The sequence below is a fragment of the Ochotona curzoniae genome, unplaced genomic scaffold (genome assembly GCF_017591425.1).
Source record: "Ochotona curzoniae isolate NIBS_2020 unplaced genomic scaffold, NIBS_Ocur_1.0 scaffold_1852, whole genome shotgun sequence".
In the NCBI taxonomy this organism is placed as follows: Eukaryota; Metazoa; Chordata; class Mammalia; order Lagomorpha; family Ochotonidae; genus Ochotona; species Ochotona curzoniae.
In genome coordinates, this window is record NW_024467087.1 from 18,517,381 (window position 1) to 18,544,312 (window position 26,932).

Sequence of the window (26,932 nt, forward strand, 5' to 3'; positions counted from 1 at the left end):
TGTGGCCTGGGAAAGCAGTCAAGGATGGCCCAAACCCTTGGGTCCCTGCACCCACGTGGGAGACCCAGAACAGCTCTTGCCTCCTGGCTTCGGATTGGCTCAGCTCCAGGCGTTGTGGTCACCTGGGGAGTGCACCAGTGGATGGAAGATCTCTCTGTCTCCCTTTATCTCTGTAAATCTGCCTTTCCAAATTAAAATAAATAAATCTCTTTAAAAAAGAAGTGGGAAAGGCAGGGAACGCCAGACTGGGACACACCATTCCAGCCCCCAGGAAGCACTGGGTGAGGGTGCAGATTTCCTGGGCAAAGGGGTCTGTGGATGTGTTAGAATGGAAGCAGCTGACAGCATGTTTGATAGGGGAGGAATGACTTCTGAGGTCTTCCGCAGAACAGCACACTGCAATCACAGATAGGCAAAGGAGAAGAGACAGGATGATTTAAGGGTAGTGGAGGGACCAGAGGATATATCTAGGTCTGGCCAAGGCACCCAAACCTCATGGAAGACCTGGCCTGGGCTAAGTAGTATCACCCACCATCTGATGGTTCATGCAAAAGCTGGGGCATGCCTGGCTACACTGGGCCATATCACCCACTTGCAGGTGCCAAAACAGAGGGTGGGCCACATCAAGCTGTGCCATAGCATGCAGCAAAATTCAAGGACCACATTTGGAGGCAGAATCTATGGGAATTTCTGGGCTCGCCCCTGTGGGACTTCAACACCCATTTCATTGCATGGAGAGCTGACGATGGGCCAAGTTAGGCTAAACCATGAAATTCAGCTGACTCGTGGGAACCAGATTTAGGAGGAGGCCCAGGAGGGCCAGACTGTAGCACTTGCCAGCACATGCAAAGGCTGAAATGGAGGGCAGACCATATCAAGCAGATTTGTGGTACCTACTGACATCTGTGAGATCCAGGACTGAGAGCTAGCCTGGTAGGGGAACTTGGGTAAGTCTTCTCCTAGGCTGCAGATCCCATTGGGGAGCACAACAGCTGGGACTTGGGGCTGGTTAGGAAAGGCAAGGCTGCAATATTTGTCAGCATTTGTGTAGGCTGGGTCTGAGAACATGTTAAGCTGGGCCAAGCAACAGCATCCACTGGCACACATGACAGCCAGGACAGGGTGTGGGCCATGCACAGCTGTGCTAGGCAGAAACATCCACCAGCAAGAGCTGAGACTATAAGTAGGCCATGCCAAGTGGAGTTGAAGCACTCACCAGCATGCACAAAATCTGGAGCTGCGAATGGGTTTGGTTAGGAAAACTTTGGAGACTCTCCTGGCTAGGTTGAAATTCCCAATGCTGAGTGCAAGAGTCATAGCTGTAACTGTTCTGCACCTCAATTGTTGACATATGCCTTGTTAGTTATAACCCAGTTTAGACTATACTAAAATCTGCCAAAATTATGCTTTAACACTATAAACTGCTAAATACTAAAATGAAAATAGACATGAGGCAGCTGAATAGTACCCTATAGCCATTTAAAGTTGTATAGCAGTTGGTTCTGTATATAAACTAAAATTGAAATGTCAATGAAGTAGTCACAGGATGTGGTTAAGAACTTGCATTTTTTTTAACATATTGGTTACTCAATACCATGTCAATTAATTCCATAATGTTGCAAGTTGTCATTGATGTTATGTTGTGGTTTTAAATTGATCCGGATGATATTCTGCCAGCTCTGCCTTCAGACCAGAGACGGTCTCCCCAAGAAACTGTTGAATTTACCTGGACAATAAGATGTTGGACTCTATGCTTGGTATACTCTTGCAATGAAAGAATCTTGACTGAATTTGAAATGTAATACAGCAACAAGGTGGAGGAATCCACCATGGGGGAGGGTACCGGGAGGGGTTAGGGGATCCCCAGAGCCTATGAAACTGTGTCACATATGCAATATAATTAATAAAAAATATATATATTTTTAAAAAAGAGTCATGGCTGTGGACTGACTGGCCGGGCAAGGCTACAGCATCTGTCATCATGCATATGGGCTAGGTCTGGGGGCAGAACAAACTGTGCTAAGCCCTGCTGCCCACTGGCACTTGTGAGAGTCAGAAAGGTTGTAGGACAGGATGGAGTAGGCCATGGCACCTGCTGAGTCACATGAGAAATAGGTCTGGGGGTGGATCAGGCTGGGCTAGGCTATAGCACCTACTGATGCAATGCAGAATAGGTACAAGTCAGTCAGGCTAGGCTGCAATACCCACCTGTGAGTGCCAGGACTGAAGGCCAGCCATGTGAGGTTGGGCCTTCACATCCATCAGTACACATGAGTTCTAGGGCTGAGAATGGGTCTATGTGGGGAACTTAGGAACTGTCCTGATATGTCATAGGACCCACAAGTGAATGCATGAGCTGGGGCTGGGGGCACTCCAGGCCAGGTTAGGCTACAACACAGCATACATGTCGGTCAAGTCTAGGGGATGGGCCAGGATAGGCAGGGCAATAGCACACACTGGCCTGTGAGAGCCAGGATAAGGTGCAGGATAGGCCAGGTTGGATTGTAACACCCACCAGTTCACATCAGGCCTAGGGTGGGCCCAACAGTGTTAAGCTGCTGCACCTACCGGCAATATCTGGGATTGGGAGTCGGCTTGATGGAGCCAGGCTGCAACACCTACTGGTGAATGCCGAGACTGAGGTTTGGCTATCTCAGACTGGGCTATAGCACTGGCTGGCACACACAAGACTGGGAGCTGGGTGTGAGCCTAATAGAAGAAACTTGGGGACTCCCTTACTAGGCTACTGCTTCCACTGGTGAGCTGAGAGCTTGGACTGGGGCAGGCTACTCTGTATAAGGCTGTGGCACCCATAAGCCAGAGTGGGCCATGTCTGAGGATGGGCCGGGCTGAGCTAGGCTGTTGCACCTGCTGGTGTGAGAAAGCCAGAATGAGTGCACACCAGCTGGGTTAGCACCAGCTGCTAAGTTGTAGGCCTGGATGTGAGTCATGGTAGGCTGGGCTGCAGTACCCCTGACAAGTGCAAGATCAGGAGCTTGGAGTGGACCTTGTAGGAAAAGTGTGGGTATGCCCCTGATTGGGCTGTGGCTCTTGCTGGTGAGCATAAGAGACAGGGCTGAGGGCAGGCCAGGCTGGTCAAGGCACTACACCCTTTGGCATACATGCGGGCTGGGTCTGGGGGTAGATCAAAGTGAGCTAAGCTGTAGCACCCAAAGTTATGCATGAAAGCCAGATAGGAAGTGGGAAGGACAGGACTAGGCCCACATCATATGCTGGCACTTGCAAAAACAGGGATAGGGTCACACCTGGTTGGGTTAATGCGGATAGTTTCAACTACTTTATGGCACCAGCTGGTGTGCATGAAGATTGAACTTGTGTCAGACTGAGCTAGGCTGGGATAGGCCACAGCACCCGGATATTTGCATGAGAGATAGGGCTTGGGGCAGAACTGACCAAACAACTGCATCCACCGGTATGTGAACTAACTGCTGCAGGTAATGAACCAAACCCTTCCCTGCATTGGCTGGCACACATAAGAGTGAAGTCTGAGGTTACCCCAAGCAAAGTTTCTAGAGGGACTCCTCAACTAGACTACTGGACTCAAACTCTGACCACAGGGAAAATTACACTATATGTGGTCTGACCTTGGAGTGCATGCATCAGGAGTTGGTCTCTTCAACTTCTGATGCTTGTGTGGTGGACAGCAAACCCAGCTGCACATGGGGGATATGACAGCTAGCTCACCTAGCCCAGCAGAGGAGTTTGAGTGCCTCATTGAAGGATGGGAAAGCAGAATAGGTTAGGCCATTCTCCTGGCAAAGTTTGCAGCATGTTCCTGGGTCTATGGATGCACTAGGGTAGACTAGGTCAGCCAAGAGACTTTGGAAAGATTTCTACTGTGCTGGTGCAAAGAAGCTGGTGGTGTCCCAGCACTATCAAAACCACTCAAGTAATGCCCTCAGAACAGTGTTCTCCACATTAAGGTCTCTAAGGAGTCATCAAATGACTGTCACCCATTCTCAGGTGCTGATGTTGTTTGACAGCAAGGAACTGGCCCCCTTCGCTGCAAGACACAAGAGGGGAAAAAAAACTGAAATATTTGTCCCACCCACATTCCTCCACACCTTAACCCTCCCTACCCAAATCAGAGGCCCACATGGGCATAAATCCATCTCAGCTGTGTAAATAATATTAAAAATGTTTGTTAAGTCTCAAAAATCTAAACATTAAAGAAAGAAGGAAGAAGAGAAGAGGGAAGGAGGGGAGGAAAGGAAGTATTATATACTTAGAATTGCATCTATGAACTGTGGAATCTGCTCTCATTCTACTAATATCACATTAACATGAGGATTAATGAGAACTGTGTTGTGTTAATTATCATACATTTGCTGTGACCTTGAAAATCCAATGTATTAGTAAATTCCTTTTAAAAAACTGAATAGATGTCAATCTTGTGGTGTAGAAGCTAAAGCTGCCACCTGCATGCTGGCACTCCTTATGCATACTCATGTGTATCCCAGCTGCTCCACTTCCAATCTACTTCTTGTTAATGGCCTGGGAAAAGCAGTGGATGATGATTCAAGTGTTGGGCACCCATCACCAATATGGGAGACCTGAATGAACTATTGGCCCCTAGTTTCCACCTGACTCGACTTTGACCGTTGGGACCATTTGGGGGAGTTAACCAGCAGATGGAAGATCTGTGTGTGTGTGTGTGTGTGTGTGTGTGTGTGTGTGTGTGTGTGTGTGTGTGTGTCTCCTTCTGTAACTCTGACATTCAAATAATCATTTTTTATATATATGTATGCAAAGAAATATGATAGAAGCAAAATAGAAAGCAATGGAAATAAAATATAGAGCCCTTATTCATAGTAAGTTATGACATACTGCTTTAGATAAATGTTTAAATTATCTTCCAATCCTTTAGCTCTAGTGACAATAAAATGCAGATTAAAAATGTCTAATAATCTCAAAAGTATAAGCTTAAACTTATGTGTCTGACATACTTCCTAATCCATGTTCTAACTCTGAGCCATAGCCTGTATTTCCCAATATTCCATGTATTTTAATACCAAAATTCCCTACAGGTTAGCAATGTAGTTTATCCCATTCACTTAAACACATAGATATATAAAAACTGCAATATTTTATATAAAGTTCAATTTTAATTCTGTAAAAAAGAACATGTGAAACAAAAGTGAAATTATAGATAATGTATATTCATTTTTCTATCTCCAAAATTTTTTAACTAAGCAAAATAAAAGAATAATTTCTGTAATAAACAAGTACTTCTTGACTTTTCTTAAGAGAAAGCAATTGGTGAATAATGTTTTGTTTCAATTTAAAAAGTGCTTTGAATTTCTACTCTTTCTACTAGGCCATGCTGATTACCTAAAATCCCATTTAAGTGTTCCTCCTGGGATCACTTCACATACTGTTCCAAATCAAGAATACTGGAAAGCTAAAGTAAACAGAATGATTGAGGGAGTTGTGCATTTGTAACTGTTATTTTCTGTTCCCACGAGAAAGAATGAGAAAGCTTAAGTGAAGAAGATTTTACTGAGGACTTATTACAACTTTTAGCAAATCAATTCAATCCCCCCAAACTCAAAACAGGATCAATTCTATCTAATCCACTCTACTGCACCAAACTCCAGTTCTATCTGCTTATGTCTCACTCTAATGCACTTAAAGATTCAAGATTCAAAAGTATCTGTTACACTATCAGGTTTTCAAGTTAAGTGTATGTTACTAAACAATAAACCAGGGATATTCCTGATAATCTCCAAATTCAAGAACACCACACAAAAAGGCTTACGGATATCAAGAAGCAAGTTAAAAAAGAAGCAATATCTGTAAGTATTCATTATGACTAATCTCATTCACTCCTTAGGAGATTTATTCCCAAGCACATGTAATGAATGATAAATACAATCTAAATATGTGCCTAATAAAACTGCAGAATATTCTATATTGTGGACTTCATGGTAATTGGGAAGTGGTCAAATCCATTCATTATATTCAATCTTATATAATGAATAATTTGTTCCAGCTCTACATGTTTGATTTACTGTGTTACAGGACCAAACTTTACATAATGAAAGAAGAATAATACACTGAGTGTTGGTAGTTTATAAGTTTATTGTATGCAATGAGGCAGCATTGTGATATTTCCATCACTTATTCTTACTGAAGCACAAAGCCTACTTTTTGATTTGTTGCAAGTAGTGTCCCTTCTCTAATATTTGCATTTCGGTGTTGTATTTGCTGTCCCCTCAAGTTTGAAAACTATGTGTTTAACAATGAGACTAAATTATACTTGCATAAATCCATAGTCACATTCTACTATACTTCTCTGTGTCAGAATAATTGGGAGGTAAGCAGTGAAGGCTCTCAGAATACATTAAGTGAGTGTTTTGAATGATTATATACCTAGGACAGAGAACAGGAACTGTGGCATGAGGATGTTTTTGTTTTGTCTCACCTCATTTCTTTCTTTTACATGCATGTGCAAACAGGCAAAGTTACAAGATAGGACTTTTTCTTTTTAATCTCAGATCTTTTCATTGGTGTCAAAGCCTTCCTTATATTCCATTATAACTGATCCCAGTGCAGAAACTACTAAGAAATGCAATTCATATGTTGCAGGACACAGTTAAGGTAATAATTCTAGGAAACAGGATTTTCTCTGTACTAGTTTAGCTGACATCTTTTTCATCTTTTTATTGCTCATGTTTTCAAAGTCAAGTGGGGGAATATTTTTAATTTCTGTGAAAGTATTTTTTATAAAAGTGTAAAAATTAAAAGCATACAGTCTAGAATGTCAGTGTCAGAGCAATACTTTATACAAAGGAATAATTTTATCTTGCCTGAATAGTTGAGGTGTTTAGCATGACAAGAAATAATTAATTTTAAAATACATTGTATATTATAAATTGCCACATCTACATGGCCATAATTTGCAGTGCTATTGAATGTTCTACTGCCTTCATTTTCTTTGGAGAACTTGGAAGAATACACACAAGTGTGTTAATAATCAACAGCTTGTCCTGGAATGAGTACTGCAGGATGTCATAATTTTTTCCTCATTACTTTTGTTCCTATTCTTCAAACATAATAATTTTTATTAGGCTATCTCTGTAGATATACACACTAACTCTTTCTTCTGTTTTCCTATTCTGCTCCCACACCTCTACTATATTCAGTTAATTAGCTCAACATTTTCCCTTTGATTCTTTTTATCATTTTTTTAAAGAATTCGCATTTGATAAAACATTGTTCTCTCAGTTTCTGTGAGTTATCTGTTAATGTTTTCTTTAAACTGAGAATAGTTAAAGCAGTTGACATGGGGTGAACATTGTGGTGCAGCAGGGTAAGCTACTGCTTAACACAATAGTTTACCATACTGAAGTGCAGATGATCTAGTCTCATCTTCACTTTTAATGAAGTTTCCTGTTAATGCAAATGAGAAACAGCATATGGTAATCCAAATGCTTGAGTTCCTGACATCCATGTAGGAAATCCAGATTGAGTTCTTTCCTTATGAGATTGACCTGTCCTACATCTGGCTCTTACAAGCATTTTATGGAGTGAAACAGTGGGTGGATAAGCTTTCTCTGTCTCTCCTCTCACAGTCACTTAGCCTTGCCAACAATTAAATGTTTTTTGTTAAAAAAAAAAAATAAAAAGACCGTTGACTAGGTTTAGTTCCAAATTTCACTTCTGTGGCTCCTCACAGATAGTTTATGCAACTGATCTTTTCGTTAATATGAGCCAAATTTTCTTATATTTGAATATCTCAGAATATGTAGTTGAGAATTAGAGATTTAATATTATATTTTGCTAATTCTCACCATCAGATCTTCCCTCCCCTCAGAATTTATTATGTCTTTCCTGTGAGTTGTAGTTTTATTTTTAATCAGTGATTTTTTTTATATACTGTTTTTTTTTTCAAAAAGCTTATTTGTTTTTTGTAGGCTTTGAGTTCTCTATTCCTGTAGATTTTGGTCCTTTAGTGGTTTCATAGATATTTATTTAAACACATGGAGAAGAAAAAATTTAATAAAGAGTAAAGATAGATAGCAATTAAGGAAAAAGAAAAAGAAGAGAGAAAGGAAGACAGGGAAGGAAAGGGAAGGGAAGGGAAGGGAAAGGAAGGGAAGGGAAGGGAAGGGAAGGGAAGGGAAGGGAAGGGAAGGGAAGGGAAGGGAAGGGAAGGGAAGGGCAAGGCTTCCTGTTCTTCTTAGAGTGGCTCTGTGTGGACACTCACTGAACACTGAGCCACCCTCTGTATGATTCTGCCATAGCTTTCAAGTTTTGGTTTTGCTTAGCCTATGAATCAGTCACAGGTGAAAGTTTACAATAGCCACAGTTCCTACCTGAGTGAATTTCTTGCCTTGACAATATACATAATTTATTTTGGTTCCCTGGAATATTAAGAGAGTTTTGCCTTTTTTTTTCATTCAGTTCTTTTAATGGGTCTCAAAATTCTTCAACATATTTTTGATCTGATTGTTTCCATTAAAAGTACTGATTTTGAGAACCAATAATATGAAACTGCCACACACACACACACACAATGGTCCACAAAACATTCTTTCCTTCGTTTTACACTGCATTATTATCACCAGCCAGGCTTTTGCTATTAAACTGAAGTGACCAATTGAGATAAATAGTTCTGAGATTGTTCTTCCAATACTGGCTAGCAGGTTTGGGGGATAGTATTCAATTTAGCCTTATGAACTTTCTAGGCAGAAGAGGTAACCATGCCAGCTCCAACAGCGTTCTTGTCCACTGCTTTGATCACACCCACGACTGCCTTTCTCATATCCCAGCTATCAAAATTACCCAAAGGAAAATAGTCAGAAGCACTCTGTGTGCATGTGGGCTTGCCAGGAACCATGTCAATGATGGTAACATTAACACTACCACAGTTCAAGAATGTATGGACTGGCTTTCAGCTTCTTTCCAGAATATTTTTCCCCTTTAGCTTAGTAAACTTAGAAGGCATTTGACAGTTTGGTCTAGGTGCAAAACCAGCACTGGTTTGCCCTGAATGGTTCAGGATGACCATCTGAGCAGTAAAGTCAGCTGTTTTTATTGGTGGGTCATTTCTCTGTCTCCAGCAATGTTGCCATGGCAAACATCTTGGTCAGGCACATTCTGGACATTTGACCCCCACATTGCCTCCAAGAAGAGTTAACTCAAAGCTTCGTGGTGAATTTCACTGGACTCTCCTGCTGTCATGTTGACTGGGGCAAAGGCTATGACCTTGCCAGTTTGAGAACACCAGCCTTCACTTGACACACAAGGACAGCATCAACATGACCAGTTTTGTAGATATTCTGCAGGGACAGGCTTAGAGGCTTGGCAGTCAGTTGGTCCAGTTCATGGGAAGATGCAATCCAGGGCTTCAGCAGTATGGTTCCCACTGTCCTTTCCCTATTTGTGGGTGACTTTCCATCCTTGAACTATACCAGATTAGCACTTGGCTCCAGCATGTTGTCACCGTTTCAACCAGAAATTGGCACAAAACTACTGTGTCAGGTTTGTAGCCAATTTTCTTAGCATAAGTGCTGGTTTCCTTGACAATTTGCTTGCATTTCTTCTAGCTGTAGGGTGACTCAGTGAAATCCATTTTGTTAGCACCAACAAGTTGTTTCACACCTAGTGCATGAGCCAGCAGGGCTTGCTCACAGATCTGTCCGTGAGAGAAATCTGATTGAAATTCACTGACACAAGCAGCAGCAATTGGGAGAGCAATGTCAGCCTGAGTTGTGTCTGTAATCATGTTTTTGATCAAGTCTCCACGTTCTGCAGCATCAATGAAGGTCGCATAATACTTGCTGGTTTCAGAGTTCCACAGGGACATGTTGATGGTGATAGCATACCCACACTCAGCTTTCAGCTTCTCCAAGACCGAGGCATATTTGAAGGAGCCCCTTAACATCTCAGCAGCCTCCTTAAAGAATAGTTTAATGTTTCTTTTGTTGATGCCACCACATTTGTAGATCAGATGGTCAATAGTGGTGGACTTGCCTGAGTCAAAATATCCACATTGACAATGTGAATAGGAGTGTTTTCTTTTCCAATTTTTGTCTTTTATTTGGCAGTGATTTTCATGATACTCATACTCTTGTAGCAAACACATTGAGAAAAAGCAAGGGAATTTTTCAATGTTCTTTTTCCCTAATGCAGCACTCCCCTTAGACATCCCCCACCAGCATCCAGGCTGTTTGTATGTTTATTGTTTATTCAGTCTTTAACATTGTTACCCATACGCTACTCCTTTCCTCTTCATTTATTCTCAACAAATACCTTCTCCTTACCCCTTTACACCTAAATAGGTAGCCTTGATTAGGCAAACCAAATAATCATCTTACTGGAAACTTTGAGAAAAACCCAAATATGTTAAAACAGATAAACACATGTCTTTGGGAATCCGCTCTGATCTAACCACTGTAAACATAAATACCGTATAAAAAGATGGGCACTGTCTTCAAAATTAACACTGTGCCAAGCAAAAGAGTGGCAGAGGACAAATTTAAAATACTTCAAATTCACATTATTCATGTTAAAATTGACATGTAATTAACAAAAAAAAAAGCCCCTTTACTGAAATAACACCTCACACCCCTTAAAATACCAACTATAGAGAGCAGAAGCAATAACAAGTGGTGATAAGAGTGTGGAAAAAAGAAAGCCCTTAGACACCAACAATGGGGATGTGAACTGCTACAACCACTATGGAAAACAGTATGCTGGGTTATGAAAAAAATTAAGAATAGAACTACCATGTGATTCAGCAGTCCCACTGTTATGTATATATTCGAAGGAAATGAAATTAGTATGTCAAATTGACAATTATATCCTAATGCACATTGAAACTTTTATTTGCAAAATAAAACATGATCAGTATAAGGAATCTAGCTAAGTGATGAATGGATAAATACATTAATAAAATGTGATACAAAATATGTGTGCATATACACACATATCAGTGATGTGTATATACGTATATATATAAGAACATCATAAAGTACATGGAAAATAGAGTTTTAACTTAAAAATAGGGTGAATATGGAGAAATTGAGAGAGGAAGGAAGGCATGGAAGTACAATTATTTTCTTAGAATTATATCTATGTAATAAATGAAATCTTTCTTATTAAAAACTTTTTTTAAAAGATGCCAATTAAGATGTTGAGTATTGTCATGCTTGGATTCAATACTTCCCTGCTTCCTGTTATCATATACCCTGGGAGGCAGCAGTCACCACTCAAGTGACTGGCTTCCTGTTACCCATATGAATGGCATGGATTGAGTTAGCCCAGCTGGAAGCCAGAAGCCAGTACACACATCTGGGGAGAGGGCCAGCTCATGGGAACTCTTGCTCTGTCTACTTGGCTCTTTCAGCATGTGTCTCTATGAGTGTCGGGTTTAAAAACAGTACGAAAGATGTGAGTACAATATATACACTTTATTTCTCAACTTCAACTCCATCAAATTTAGGACACTTTTGTAAGTAATGATCCTAACCATTTAGATCACTCCTGGAGACTGCATGTCCTGAGAATTTCAGCCATGCAATTGCAGTCTTTTGGACATTATTAAGTAAAGACGTTTTAGGATTAATACAAAGGAGTCAAAACAAGCAAAATCAAAACTGTAAAATAATTGCCTAATAATATCCCCAAATGCATCTTCTTTGATAAGGGAAACAAAGAAATATCTGAGGAATTTGCATTCTTCCTTCCATAGTGGTTATGTTAGTTTACATTCCCACCAACAGTGGATTGTGGTATCTTTTTACTCACATCCTCCCCTGCCAGAATTCATTATTTTTTTAATTCTGTATGATGGAGATCATAACTGGGATATGGTAAAAATGATTTGCCATTTTGTTTCCTTAGGCAGTAGTGCTCTTTCATACGTTTGTTGGCCATTTGAATTTCATCCTTTTAGAAATATGTAGTCATGTCCTTTGCCCATTTCTTAACCAGACCCTTTGTTGTTACTGAGTTTCCTGAACTCTTTACAGTTCCTAATATTAATTCTATCATTTCATAGTTTGATTCTGTTGGTTGCCTCTTTATGTTATTTAGGGTTTCTCTTGCAATGCAAAAGCTTCATAGCTTGATGTAATCCCATTAATTTTTCTTTTAATTATTTGTGCTTCTAGGGCAATAATTCAACTTATGCTTCAAGGGAAATACTTTTTAAATGATAATGGAAGGAAATTCTACAGAAAATGGGAAGTGATAAGGCAGGAGATACCAGCATACTGTTAGACAACATATTTTCCTCTCTGTTTTCTTTCAAGGATAAGTGGGGATAGCATAGATACAATTTTCTCAATGAAAACTTACTTAGGTATGCTACATCATCTAGAACGCTGAAGGGCACCTTAGAATTATTTTTTAATTCCTAATCATCCTTAACAGTAAAACTATGCATCAGTACATCCCTGCATTAGCCATAAAATGGTATTAAGAATACATAATCCTAATCAAATCCCTGAAAAAGTTATTTTAATTTTAATGACCATGCCAAAAAAGATTCTAGAAGACAGAGTATCTCATTACATTTCCATAAATGTGACATTGTTGAGTGAGAGATTAAAAGGATATCATATCATAAACACAATTTCTATTTTTTCTGACTCATAACTAAGAAAGGTACAAGAAACATAAATACATTAGACATCTATCAAAATTAATTAATGATATTATGTTAGGTTGTCAATGAACTCTAATTTAAAATTTGTAATTTCTATCTTCCAAATGTTTAAATCTGCTATTGATTTTGCTACCCAGTGTTATCGGGAAAGTGTTTGCTCCTAGAATAACTTGGCAAAGAAGATCATCACTCTCTCTGAAGCAAAGTGCATTTGGAAGCTTTTAGGGAAAAGATAACTAATTTGTGTCTAATATTTTTTAGGTAGCTTAAGATTGTCAGGTTTTTACAACACTGGCTTATTCATATGTAACAGAGAATTTGCCAGTGAAAATGTGCAATTCTTAATATCTTTGTTCGTCACTATTTTTACGAGCACATGATAATGCAATAAATGTTTGATACAATACCGAGACAGGGGTAACTTGCAATTTTGTTCAGAATCAACAATCTACAGTTACATACTAATCTCAATTTTGACAATTCCTGGGCCTAGTAATCCCTACTTGTGCATTTTGCACATGGCAACACATGTGAAGGAGATAACATAGATAACAAAAACCTAGAAAGCAAAAATATTATTAGAGTCTAGCAGGAAAGTGGAAGTGGCAAAGGCCTCAAGCCAATAGACCCAAAATATTTGTTTTTCTCTTATTACTGTCCATGATACAGTTTTGTAGGTGTAGGGATTCCTCCCTCTACCTCTATTTCCCCCCTTCCCCATTCTCTACCCACACACTCTTTTCCCCCATATTACTACAATAGCATAGTCCTTCAGCAACAGACCAAAGTCCAAAAATCTCCTATATACCTGTATCATGGAACTGTGGGTATTGATAATGCTAGGAGATCTAGTATCCTATTATCAAGGTGTATTTAGCAGTTTCATTGTGAGTCTTCCTTTTATTCAGGAGATGCATGCTGCAGTATATCTTCACTTCCCCATATGCTAGCCTCTACTATACAAACATCTATAAGAATATATGTGTATACATGTTTACCTATGTGTCTATTTGCTTTGTATTTTGTATGAAGGTTGCCTTCTAACAGAGAGAACATATGATATTTGTCTTTGGGGGATTGATTTATTTCATTGAGCATAAAGGTCTCCTGTTGTGACTATTTTGTGTATGTGGTAGAATTTTATTCTTTTTAATGTCTGAGTGATATTCCATGGACTAGATGAACCACAGTTTCTTTATACATTCCTGTTTCAATAGGCATCTGGGTTACTCCCACGTCTTCACTATTTTGGATTGTGCTGCTATAAAAATAGGGCTTCAGGCAACTTTCTCACATGCAGATTTCACTTCCTTTGGATATGTTCCCAGTAGTGGGATAGTTGGATCCAATGGTAGATCAATTTTCAGTTTTCTGAGCACTATTCATACTGACTTCCATAGTAGCTATACTAACCCATACTCCACCAACAGTGAAGTAGAGTACTTTTCCCCCACATTCATGCCAGTGGGTATTGTATTTCAAATGTAGGCCAATCTCACTGGTGTTAGGTAGAACCTTCATATGGATTTTATTTCTAAAGAACTAAATCAAATGGTTAATAAATATATGAAAATGCTCAGGCTCCCAAGCTGTTAGAGAAATACAAATAAAAACCTCATGAAAGGCCCTGCGACATGACCTCACGGCTAAAGTCCTCACCCTGAATGCACAGGGATCCCATATTTTCTAATCACAGCTGCCCCACTTCCCACCCAGCCCCCTGCTTGTGGCCTGGGAAGGCAGTCGAGGATGGCCCGAAGCTTTGGGACTCAGAAGAGGTTCCTGGTTCCCGGCTCCGGATCGGCGTAGCACCAGCCATTGCAGTCACTTGGGGAGTGAATCATGGGATGGAAGCTCTTCCTCTGTCTCTCCTCCTCTCTGTATATCTGACTTTGTAATAAAAATAAATAAATCTTAAAAAAAAAACCACATTGAGACTCAACCTAACTCCAGTGAGAAGTACTCTTTTAATAGAACATATTCACCATTTATGGAAGTAGCTCTTTTGCAACAAAAAGATGAAAAAAAATGCATTTAGCCATCCAGTTTGCCATTCAAAAACGATTTTAGTCCATAGATTATGACAGGAAATGCATAAACAAACACACTAATACTTTAATAAATGAAAAGTCAACACATAACATGGAGAAGGATAAAATAAGGGAAGAGGGGATCATGTGGGGGAGTGGGAGGAGAGGTTCCATCATAGAATGAGCATCATCAGTGGGGATTATAGTGAGGAATCGGATGATTAGGAATTGAGGAATCCTAGGCTTCGTTCAGGGACTGTAGTAAAGACTTATCCAGAAGGATTCAGCGCACATAATGGAGGTGAAATTGGGATTCTGAGGGGTCGGCAAGGGGTAATGGACCAATTGAACTTTTGAGTCCTTCCCTTCAGATCTGGTAATGATTTCTGGGAGTAACCTAAACTTCAGCTCAAGGAGCTCTGAATGGGCTGTGGAGGTCTCCACCTACTGATAGATTTTGTGTTTTTTCCACCCCTTAGAAAGAGTCAAGAACTTATTAATTGAAAATCAAAGGAGATACTTTTGTAACTATAAACCAAGCTCTCACACACATATACACAATGTGAGAGATAACAAAGCTGTGATATATGGTGGATTGTCTGCATTTTTCTTTTAGACAAAATCTATACAAATTCATGGAGCTGGAAATTGCTGATGGAATTTATGTAATCTCTTAGAGATAGTTCATTGGGTGGCACTTCAAAAAACCTGTAACCATATTTTGGTTCACATTTATTATTAAGGTTTCACAATATTTTACTGTCCACCTACGTAAAAGCAAGTAACCTGAGGCATTGGCAAGCTTTCACTGTGACATTCTTCAGTAACTTTTATATACTGTTTCCTTTCATAATTTGAGATGCAATAATGATTTTTGTTATAAATTTTCACAAATATTCTTATTGATGGATGATGCATCTATTTAAGCGTCAGTGGACAAATAAAGTCATCCACGGGTGACTAACAACCTTGAATAAATACCTCTTCACTCAGTTGCTATCCATAGTACCTAAGAAATGCAATTACATGCTGGGACCTATTATCCCAATTAATGGACTGTTTTATATTCACTATGCATTATACTTGAAACACTTAAGAGGCCTGGCCTTCACTTAGCTACAAGCAGAGTAGAAATTTATAACAAATAACCAAGAAAAGCCTTTCATTTACTTACCAAGATATGTAGTGTGTAATTATACTTTAAGCATAACTAGGAAGGACTCAAAAATGCCCTTTGATTTAAACCACAATGGAAGTAGATTTTTTTAAAGCAGTGACAAATACAAGTTTGTAATGAACAAGTCATTGTGGTTACTATAACACTGGAGGTTTCATTATCAACTGTGTCTTTTTCTTCTTGTAATGATGTGGTCAAAGGTTAAACTAGATTTTTATTTATTGTATTCAGGCAGATTCTTATTATTCCCATCATACGAGCTAAAAGAGCAGCAATACGCAGAGGTCTTTGACTAGCCAGATGGGTGAACAAATAAAATAGTCTGCTGAGAAGTACACAACCCCTTGTTGTGTTGCTACTTTGTAAAATGTCAGCCTGAGGCTATGTTTTATGGCAATGGAATTTGACCACTGAAGTTTAACTCTACTCCCTCTGGTGGTTTCCAGAGCTGTATTACCAAAGCTATAAAATAAAATGCAGTTGTAATTCTTCTCCTTATTGTAAGACGCATTGATCGCTTCTGATTGTATATTATAGCAAAGAGGCAGTCTATTACATAAATTTATTGCATTTTATTCGTGATAATTACTGGAAGTTATTGAACAAGGCAGGGAGTTATAGCCAGTAAGTTCCTGCTGTAGCTGAGGAAGCAAATCTACAGATATTTAGTGGATCTAAGCAGTTGTAAACAATGCATCCTGTTTACAGTGTACTAGAAATTTATAATTTACCAAGCATTAGAGATTATTTTAAGAACCATACTCTCAGTCCCACAGCTTTAGCCTTGAACTATTAACAATAGCAAAATACCACACTAGGTATATCATTCTAGTTTTATAAAAACCAATTTGACAAAATCTAAATTGTCAAAATTCAAATCTTTTGCATTTACTGTTTCAATTTCTTATGTTAGATGTACTTTCTTAGTTTTTGTTTAAGTTTTTCATCTATACTGAACAAATCACTTTTGGTCATTTATTTATTTATTATTATTATTATTAATTACATTGCATTATGTGACACAGTCATTTATTTTTGCATTTGAAGTTATAATTACTTATTAACCTGTACTTATTTTTAGTAAAGGAAACTCTCCGATAATCAATACTAAAATCGAGTTGAACGACACCAATTTCACAGAAATGCATACACATTGAAACACAGTACCTGATTTCTCCTAAAAAATTCATAATAAAACAAAGCAAACATAGTAACTTAGAAGATGATAACATTATATATGTACACATGTTGTTTGCTAAATCTGAATTAAGGTAGTATTCGTACACTAACTAATCAAGCATAGATTACAAATTATTTCAGTCATATCTTACTTATGGAACAGAAAATCTCATTATTTTGCTTGGAGGAGTCAATCTTAGCAGACCAACACTGCAACCTTTAATACATGAGGAGGAAATTGTCTGAAAATATTCAAGAACATGCAAAAGCAAGCAGATTAAGGAGATTGCATTTGGAAAAAGGGAAGACACTGCTTGAGATGGCATATTTCAGAGCCTTTTGCTTCAATGCAAGGTCTAATTAATGCTGCCAAATGCAGACAAAATTGAAAAGAAAGATTCAGAACTATAGTGATTGAAGGAAAAGATAATAGATCTGTTGACTTTGGTCACAACTGGAATGTGAATGTAACATTCCAGAGAAAGAAGAATCACAGAAGTGTCCACAAAACAGATGTAAAACCCTCCTGTGCATCGAATTGTCCTGTTAATTATACATGTAAGGCAGGTGATAAGCTTCTCCAGTACAACTGAAAAAACTAGCAATTTCAATTTCTTGTCATAAAAATGAAAGGCAAGAGTATGAGTTCTGTCAAGTTAACTGCTGCCTATAACAAAAGTAACAAAATCATCACATAGAATTCAGAATTTTTGAATTGTATATAATTTATAATGGTCATACTGTAATCTAAAATTATTAAATAAATAAAAATTAGGGAAGGAAACCTATATTCAAATAACAGTTCACTGAGACCACATCTGATGACCCAGAAGTTAAAAATTGCAGATAAGTATTTTGAGTTCTTTTTTTATTATTTTTTTTATTGGAAAGGCAGATATAAGTATTTTGAATTCTTATAACCATACTCCAAAAAGTTCTTGTACTCAAAATCATGTAATAGAGAATACTAGCAAAGAAACAGAAACTGTGATGAAGTCAGATGAAAATTTGATTAAAGAAAACATATTCCTGGAAAAAAATTGCTGAACAAATATAATATCCGATGAAAAATTAGAGAAATTATATGATTATATGATTACACATTTGCCCAATAGGAATTAGCCAATCTGAAAAATCAGGAAATGATTGAAAAAAAATACAGTCTCAGTGAGTCTGAGGTATAATACTGACAGGTTAAACATGCATAAACATGTATGTTAAAGAAGTACCAGAAGAGGAGAAAATAGGATAGGAAAGCAAAACATTTGAAGAGATAAATGTCTGATTTTTCTTCAAATTTAATGAAAAACTCACAATTAGAGAATCTAAAAATTGAAAAAGTCTCAAGTAAATTAATACAGAGAAAGCATACATAGGTAAACTGTCATTTCACTAACAACTAGATATTGGGAAGAAACCCAGAGAATTAAAAAAAAAAAAAAGAAAAGAAAAAGAAAAAAGCTAAACTCAGCAAAAAGAAAAAGAATAAATTACAGAGAGGGGGGAGTCTATGCAACTTCCTTCTGAGAAACAATGCGAAGGACAGTGTAGCTGCATTTTCATATGAACAAAAATAAAACAAATTTGTTTTAAAGCCAGTGTTCAGGTAGAAGAAAAAAATGAACCGGTATAGACATTTGGGCTTTCTGAAAGAAACAAAGAACATCAGAAAAGGAACTACATGAGTAAATGCAGAAGATGGCTTTTCCTGTTAGTTGCTCTATAATATGTACAACTGTTTGAAGGAAAACTACAGAATTCTGTTGTGGTATATATAACCTAAGTAAATGTGATAAATATTGTAGTCATAGAATAGAGTGTTAATATTACCAAAAATTAATTTTTTTTAAACTTTTTCCATTTTTTATTATATTTTTAACAATCTTGACATAGTTAATTAGGGTAAAAAGCTTCAAGGGCTATAGGAAAGAGGATAAGACTAGTATTTCCATATTGTTTCCTTCATGTCTCTGAGGTAAAGGGGGGTATTAAGGGAGAAGTCCCACCCAATTTCCTACCCACCCCAGGTCCCAGATGTGGGGCATGTTCTGAGATTCCTGCTCAAGTGGTTCTGATAGTTCAACAGTTCTGAATTGCTGTCAATCTTTCACCACTCTAAGCACAATGAGGTTGTTGAAGAATTCACTGATTGACATAGTCCATCATAGAGTGTCTGTTTGCCCAGTTCTTCACTGCCAACATATAGCTGAGATGATTGATTGACTTGTTCTGTGTTCTGCCTTTTCTTGGTTAGGGTTCTGAGTTCGGCAGTTCGCTTAGGGAGATCCCCAAAGAAACTTTGTCTGAGGTGTTCCCAGACCAGATTCTTGTATGTACTAGCAAGTACAGGGCCCGGCACAGTCTATGGCCCAGATCAGCGGGTGGTTGCAATTGCTGGGTTGGTTCTGTTTCCATTCCTGTCTTCCACTGGAACCAATGGGTGTTGCAGTCCAGCCTGTTTCTACCCATCACATACTCGGCCCTCACACAAACCAGTGGGAGCTGCAGCCTAGTCGGAGCAACCCACAATAACCCCCACCAGGCCCGCCCCCTACCCTGGTTTGCCAGTATGTGTAGCAGACTAGTCCAGTCTGTCCCACATTCCATTCGGCTCTCATACGTGTCAATGGGTATAAAAGCTTAGTTCCATCTAACGTAGTTCCATCGCTGCTAGCTTGACCAGTCCAGACTGTTGTCGGTTCCTTTACCTGTGATTGATGGCAGGCTCCTTGGTCACACCTAGCTCAGTCCATCACCACCCCAAATCTTGAGCTAACCAGTGGGGCTAAGATTTCGACAGGGATTGGCCCACACATGCCCCACAGAATCTACCCCCAGATATTGTTCTCTCGAGTGCTAATTCATGTCATTGTCCTGCCTAATGTGACCCGTCTCCTGATCCATCATCATGTCAGGTAATAGGATATGGTCCTGCTAGAAAAGCCCCAGCTTTTGCATGGACTGGTCTTCGGTGGTCAGCATTGTTCAGTGATTACAAGTTCTTCAAAGGAAGAGTTACTCTGTCATTGGGAATCTTTAGGATTGATTCACATCCCAGAAGCACAGTGGGTTCAACATGGAGCTAGCTAAGCAGCAATTCAAAGAACCAAAACCCAAGAGCTCCTGGCCAGGTGGTCAGCAGGTGGAGCCTGGTGCAAAACGGCACTCTGGCTGCCCGGGGACGGCTCACCACGTGTACGCGGTGGCTAGAGTCAAGGATCTAAGCATGGAGATGCCCAGGCCTGGCACCCAGCAGCAGCCAGAAGGCTGCCAAAAGTTTCAACTCCCAGGTCCAAGGTCACAGCCCTCCCCAATCCCATTCACCACTCAATGATGGAGGCGGTTGGGCCCTGGGCCTGCTCAGCCCCTGAGACTTCCCCCCTCGGTGTACTCACCTCAAAGGGAACAGCTCCTGGAGCCCAGGCAGGCCCGGGGACAGCTCACCATGTGCACATGGAAGCTGGAGTCAGGGATCCGAGCATGGAGACGCCCCAGTCTGGCACCCACCAGCAGCCAGCAGACTGCTGGAAGTTTCAACCCCCAGGTCCAATGTCGCACCCAAAATTAAATTTAACATGTTTGCAAAATGTAAAATACATTAGTATATTTCTCATTAGTTTAAAATACCAAGAATGGTCTTCTTGGGAAAGAAAAGTTTTACTTCAGCTCACAGTTCAGATGTGACATTTCAGGATCCAGAAGCCCAGTAGTCTGGTGTCTGGTAAAAGTACATAATTTTGGATACAAGGAATATAGTCACTAGCTGAGCCAAAACAAGAGCTAGACAGAACTTGAACTCAAGTAAACAACCTTCTCCAAGATAATGCCCCCAGTGACCTATCTGAAGACCTCACACCGAATTCACCTCTCAGAAGCCATAATCAAAACATGTACCCACCCTTAATCCACCGACTATTAACATCAAAACATCACAGTTTATAAACATATGCATGAGCTTTTGAGCAGACAAGTCCTGTTGCACCCAAAGCATAGGCTGACAAATGAAAATCGATGTTACTTTTATAGACCAGCAGCAACTATGTGGAAAATAAAATTGTTGTTAAAATGCCAATTCATTCACAAAGTGCTATAAAAATGTTAAATGATTGCAAATGAATTTAACAGAAGGCAGGCCGCACCTCTGCATTTTAAGCTCCAAGCATTGCTTTGGGAGGAAAAGAAAGCAAGGGTTAGCCTAACTCATTAATAAACACTCTGGTAATATTCAAGAACAGTGAAATTTGGAGAGTTATTGAAAATTTCAAATTTTCAACACCTAAAATTCAGAGGTTCTAATAACGGATAACACATAAAAAGCATCTGTATTTTCATGGTTCATTTTCTTCTAAGGCTTGATCTACATCAGTATTTCGTTGTGGTCAGTGGTCAGTGGTTAATTCTCCAGTTTGTACTCAGTGTTATGTTCTATTCATCAGAAGAGACACAAGGAGGAAACAATCGTATGCCCAGGCTTTGAAGGGTGGCATTGTTGGTATTGGTTGGCGAAGAACGGGTACTAGATTGACTGGGTTCTTTTACTAGTGTAGTGTTACTCTATTTAAATTTTAGAATAAATGGATTAATTGGGGCCAATCTGGGGGTCTAAGTTGGTAAAAAAAAAAAAAAAAAAAAAGTCACAGTCTTCAATGCAACATCCCATTTGGGTGCATTTTAAGACCTGGCTGCTCTACTTCTGACACTGCACCCTGCTAAAAAGCTCGGGAGAGCAATAACAATGATCCAAGTGCTTGGCTCACCACATTCACATGCAAGACCCAGTGGAAATTCCTAACTCCTGGCTTTGGCCTGGCCCAGCCGTGGGCATTGCTGGTATTTAAGAAGTGAACCAGCTTTTTCAAGAAGGCTCCCTCCCCCCACACACACACACCCATTCCGCAATTCAAGCAAATAAATCTCTAAAACACAAATTTATCACCATCCCATTCACAATTTCACCATATGTTTTTATCCTTCCTGAAGAATGTGATGTGTATGTGTTAGTGTGTAGACATACATGTTGTATTTTCACATGTAAAATTTTATCCTGAAATCGCTTCACAAATTATATGGAAGTGATAACATTCAGACTTCGCATTAGATTCAGATTTGGATTTGTGTGTACATGTACGTGTAAAACATTTGATAAAACTCAAAGATTTTTCTACAGAAATTTTTGCTAATTAAAATCAATTTGAAGGCCTGGTGCTGAGGCCTAGCAGCTAAAGTCCTCGCTTTGCATGCACCAGGACCCCGTATGGTCCTTGTTTCCCATCCAGCTCCCTGCTTGTGGCCTGGAAAAGCAGTCGAGGACGGCCCAAAGCCTTGGGACCCTGCACCCATATGGGAGACCCGGAAAAGGTTCCTGGCTCCTGGATTTAGATCAGTACAGCACCAGCCTTTGTGCTCACTTGGGGAGTGAATCATCGGACAGAAGATCCTCCTCTCTATCTCTGCTCCTCTCTGTATATCTGATTTTCCAATGAAAAATAAACAAATAAAATAAATCTTAGAAAAAAATCATCTTGAAACATGAAGAAATAAGAAATTCATACTGACTTGGTTCATTGCAAAGACAAAATATAATTGAAATACCAACTGCTACACATACACACAATTTCATGTTACTGTAGACCTTTGATAAGTTAATTCTAAAATATGTGTGAAATCGCAAATGAGCTAGAATATTGAAAATAATCTCACTATTGAACACAGAAGATTACACTGCCTAATTTGACTTAATGTTAAACTGTAGCTATGATGACAATATACTGCTAGTTCAAAGAAAGACACATATTTCAAGGTAAAAGAACAAAGAATTCAGAATAGATTATTTCACATTGCACTGATTTTCAACAGTCACTAGAGCAATCTATTGGGTAAAAATCGTTTTCTCAGTACGTGAGGTTTGAACAATTAAGCAGCCTTATGAAAAAAATTATGCTTACCTCCTTCTTCACGTCACAGACAAACATTATTTCAAGAAGGATCTAGCCTCAATGCAAAAATCAGAATTGTAGAAGTTCCTGTAGAAAGCATGGAATATTTTTGTGATGTAGGACTTGTCACAGGTTTCTGAAACCACAACACTGGTCGTTAGAGGCTACGAAGGATGGGGAGAAAAGAAGTGGAGGCAGATTGGATTGACAGGTACAAAATTTACAGTCAAATAGAAACAAACAGTTCAAGTGTTTTCGAGAACGGTGGGCTGACTGCAGTACGCAATACACGTACCATACGAGGAACAGGAAGAGAGCAGCTGGTCGATTCCGGAAACAAAGAGGAGATGGAAAGGCTAGTGGCCCCTTTCCATCACTTTAAACTCTGTATATTTCTTGAAAGATTGCACTTCACTCCATAAAAAATGTTCAAGTACTACATTTCAATAAAAACATAAAAATAAAATTAGACAAATGTAAAAATAAGATTTTCTTTCATCAAGATACAACTAAGAAAATGAGGGGATAAAGGCAGGCTAGCAGAAAATATTTATAAAACATAACCTGACAATCTCATCTCCAGATGTGAAAATAGCTCCTTTATCCAACAAGGACAAATCAAAGACAAAAGACTGGAACAGACATTTTACCAAGAAAGATACACAAGTGACCAATAAGTACATGAAAGCATTTTCAGCATCAGTAGTCAAGAAAAGATAATTAAAACCATGATATGCCAGTACAGACATACTTTCCTGGATAATTGCTGTAAGACAACAACACAAACGTTGGCAATGACAAAATCGTAACTCTCATAGTTCATGGGTGTTAGAGATATGAAACTATGCAGCTACTTTAAAAAAAAAATCCAGCAGCTTCTTATGAAACTAAATGTACAGGCAGAATGATCCAACAATTCCTCTGCTAGTCACTTACTTGAGGGAAATTAAAGAATATGTTCAAAACAAGACTTGGAAAATTTAAAGCAGCTTTGTTCGTAATAACCAAAACAACACAGGTGTTTGTTACCGGGTAAATGAGATTTGATGAAATATATTCAAGAAATACAATTTTACTCAGGAATAGCACATATTTGATACATAGAACAGAGATAAAGCAAAAACAATAATCCGAATGAAAGAAACCTTAGACAAAACATCAGAATATCTCTACAATAACTCATTCGTGAAGTTTCAGACTAGACTAAGCTCAAGGAAAAAGTAGAAAAATTAGTCTTGAGGTACAACAAATAAACTGACTTAGATGGCACATAAGCAAACTTTCTAAGATAATTCGAGAGTTCTGTATTTTTGCGAAGGTTTGAGTATGTATTTGTCAAAACCCAGCAAATATTCACCTAAAATCTTTGTTTAGTTGTATGTCAGTTTTCTGTCAGAGGAAAAATCATAAACATGAAATAACTCCTCATCAAAAATGTCCATGTTGAAATTATTAAGAATTTAATCTACTGATGTGAGCATATTTTGAAATGCATCAAAAATGACATTTTCCTGGTTTAATTTATTTTCATTTCCAACAATTAATAATATATCTCAAGTATAAGCAGAAGAGTTGGAAGGTTCCTAATACACAGAAATGATAGGTATTTGTAGAGCTGGAAATGATAATTACCTTAAGTTGTTCATTACATATGATATAGACATACTCAGTAACAAAACAAATGTTACGCATCAATTTTAAAAATTAAATACCCAAGTGAAATGGATTCAAATACCATATTTTATTTAATGGATCTACAAAATATTATTTCTTTTTTATTTATTTATTTTTTTTTATTGTTGCTTACATTGTATTATGTAGTACAGTTTTATAGGCGCTGGGGATTCCCCCCACCCCTCCCATACCCCTCCCCCCATGGTGGATTCCTCCACCTTGTTGCATAACCATAGTTCAAGTTCAGTTGAGATTCATTGCTTGCAAACACATGCCTAGCATAAAGTTCAGCGTCTTATTGTCCAGATAAGTCCAGTGGCCTCTTGGGGAGACCTTCTATGGTCTGAAGATAGGTCTAACAGAGTAAAGATCCGGTCAGTTAAAAGTCCCAACAAGGCCTCAGTATCAATATACAACATTATGGAATTAATTGACATAGTATTGGGCAAACAATATGTTAAAAATAATGCAAGTTCCCTTCTTCGAAACATCTGGGTTGAGACAGTATCAATGACAGGTTCAAAAAATAACAAACAACCAAACAAAAAATTACAGGTTAAATCAAGGCAAACATGTGGTATCTAATCTTTTGGGATTCGCTCATTTCCCTTAGCATTATAGTTTCCAGTTGGGCCCATTTAGCCACAAAGAACTGCATTTTGTTTTTTTTAATAGCTGAGTAGTATTCCATGGAGTAGATGAACCAAAGCTTTCTATTTCAATGTGTAAGCTATACTAAAAATAATATTTTCAAACTGACTTTTTAAAAAGATTTATTTATTTATTTTTATTCCAAAGTCAGATATACAGAGAGGAGGAGAGACAGAGAAGAAGCTCTTCCGTCCGATGATTCACTCCCCAAGTGACTGCAAAGGCCGGTGCTGCACCAATCCGAAGCCAGGAGCCAGGAACCAGGAGCTCCTCCAGGTCTCCCACATGGGTGCAGGATCCCAAAGCTTTGGACCATCATCGACTGCTTTTCTAGGCCACAAGCAGGGAGCTGGAAGTGAACCAGTGTCTATATGGGATCCTGGCGCTTTCAAGGCGAGGACTTTAGCTGCTAGGCCACAACACCAGGCCCCAAACTAACATATTTTGAGATATTAATATAGGGATGATCAGATAAATCAATATATAACAAAATAAACATGGCACACTTTTGTTGTAAAATTTACATGGCACTTGTTTGTTTTCAGTGTAAAATTCTATCTTTGGGTGTGATTGTGAACACTTGGTCTTTTGGTTATCTACTACTAATTAATAAACTACCTTAAAGCTTGGCAATTTAAAATAATAACCACTTTAGTTTACCTCACTAATTTTAGAATCAAGGATACAAAAAGAGCTTCGGGTAGCAATTCTTCTGCTTCAGTTTTTGTTACTTGATGTTACTCTGACAATATTCATTTAGCAGCTGGACCAACGAAAGGGCACAGGACTGCTGGTTTCATAGTCATGCTGGCTTCTCCGTAGGGATGGCTGGAAGGCTAGAGTCACATGTGAACCCCTCTCCCTTTTCGTGTTATTTCAAGTTCTGTTGAAGTATGTAGCATTCTTGGCGACAAAGTGGAAAGTCCCTCAAAGATTAAGTCATCATATTCTACTAATTAAAATAACAAGCCAGACCAAATCAAAGAGAGAGATTTTAAGTAACTTGTTGCTTTATTTAGTCTGCCAAATATAGCATAATTTTTGAACTATTGTGCTCATATTTACTGACTTCTCATTATGTGAGGTCAAAATTTAGTGCTGGGTACCTGAAGCATCTGAAAGGAGTTTGGAGTTTAGTTTGATAGGGGGCTAGATAAAGGGAAATTTTCAATAAGGTAATTAATGTAATGGGGTCATATACAAGAACAACTAGCAAGAAAAAAAAACAAGTCATTAAAGAGTCATGAACATTTTCCTAAACAACATAACTGAATTGATTCTAAAAAACAGTGGTGCAAATTTGCCATGGAGATCAGCAGCAAAACAAAATTCTGGAAAGGGGGAACTGCACTCTTCTTGCAAATTGTTGCCTGCTTCCTCAACCCACTACCTAGTTAACACTCTGCATTTCCTTCTTTGATGTTACTGCACTGATTTTGATCAGAGTACTTAGATCATCTGTTGTATTGGAGATAGAGCTTTAAGATGGCAGAGATGAGTTCATTTTCTCAATCGTGTTGACAAATACATAAATTATCCACATCAATGATTTTAGGAAAATAGAATAATCTAGAAGTTACTATCAGTTCCTTTTTTAATTCAACTTGCTGGAATATGTTAGCCTGAACTTTTACAAATTTATTTCCAA

General features: G+C 38.6%; 1 pseudogene; it reads right to left on the reverse strand.

Moving 5' to 3' along the window:
* Positions 1–9,159: 9,159 nt before the first annotated feature.
* Positions 9,160–10,047, reverse strand: LOC121169479 (annotated as a pseudogene).
* Positions 10,048–26,932: the final 16,885 nt, after the last annotated feature.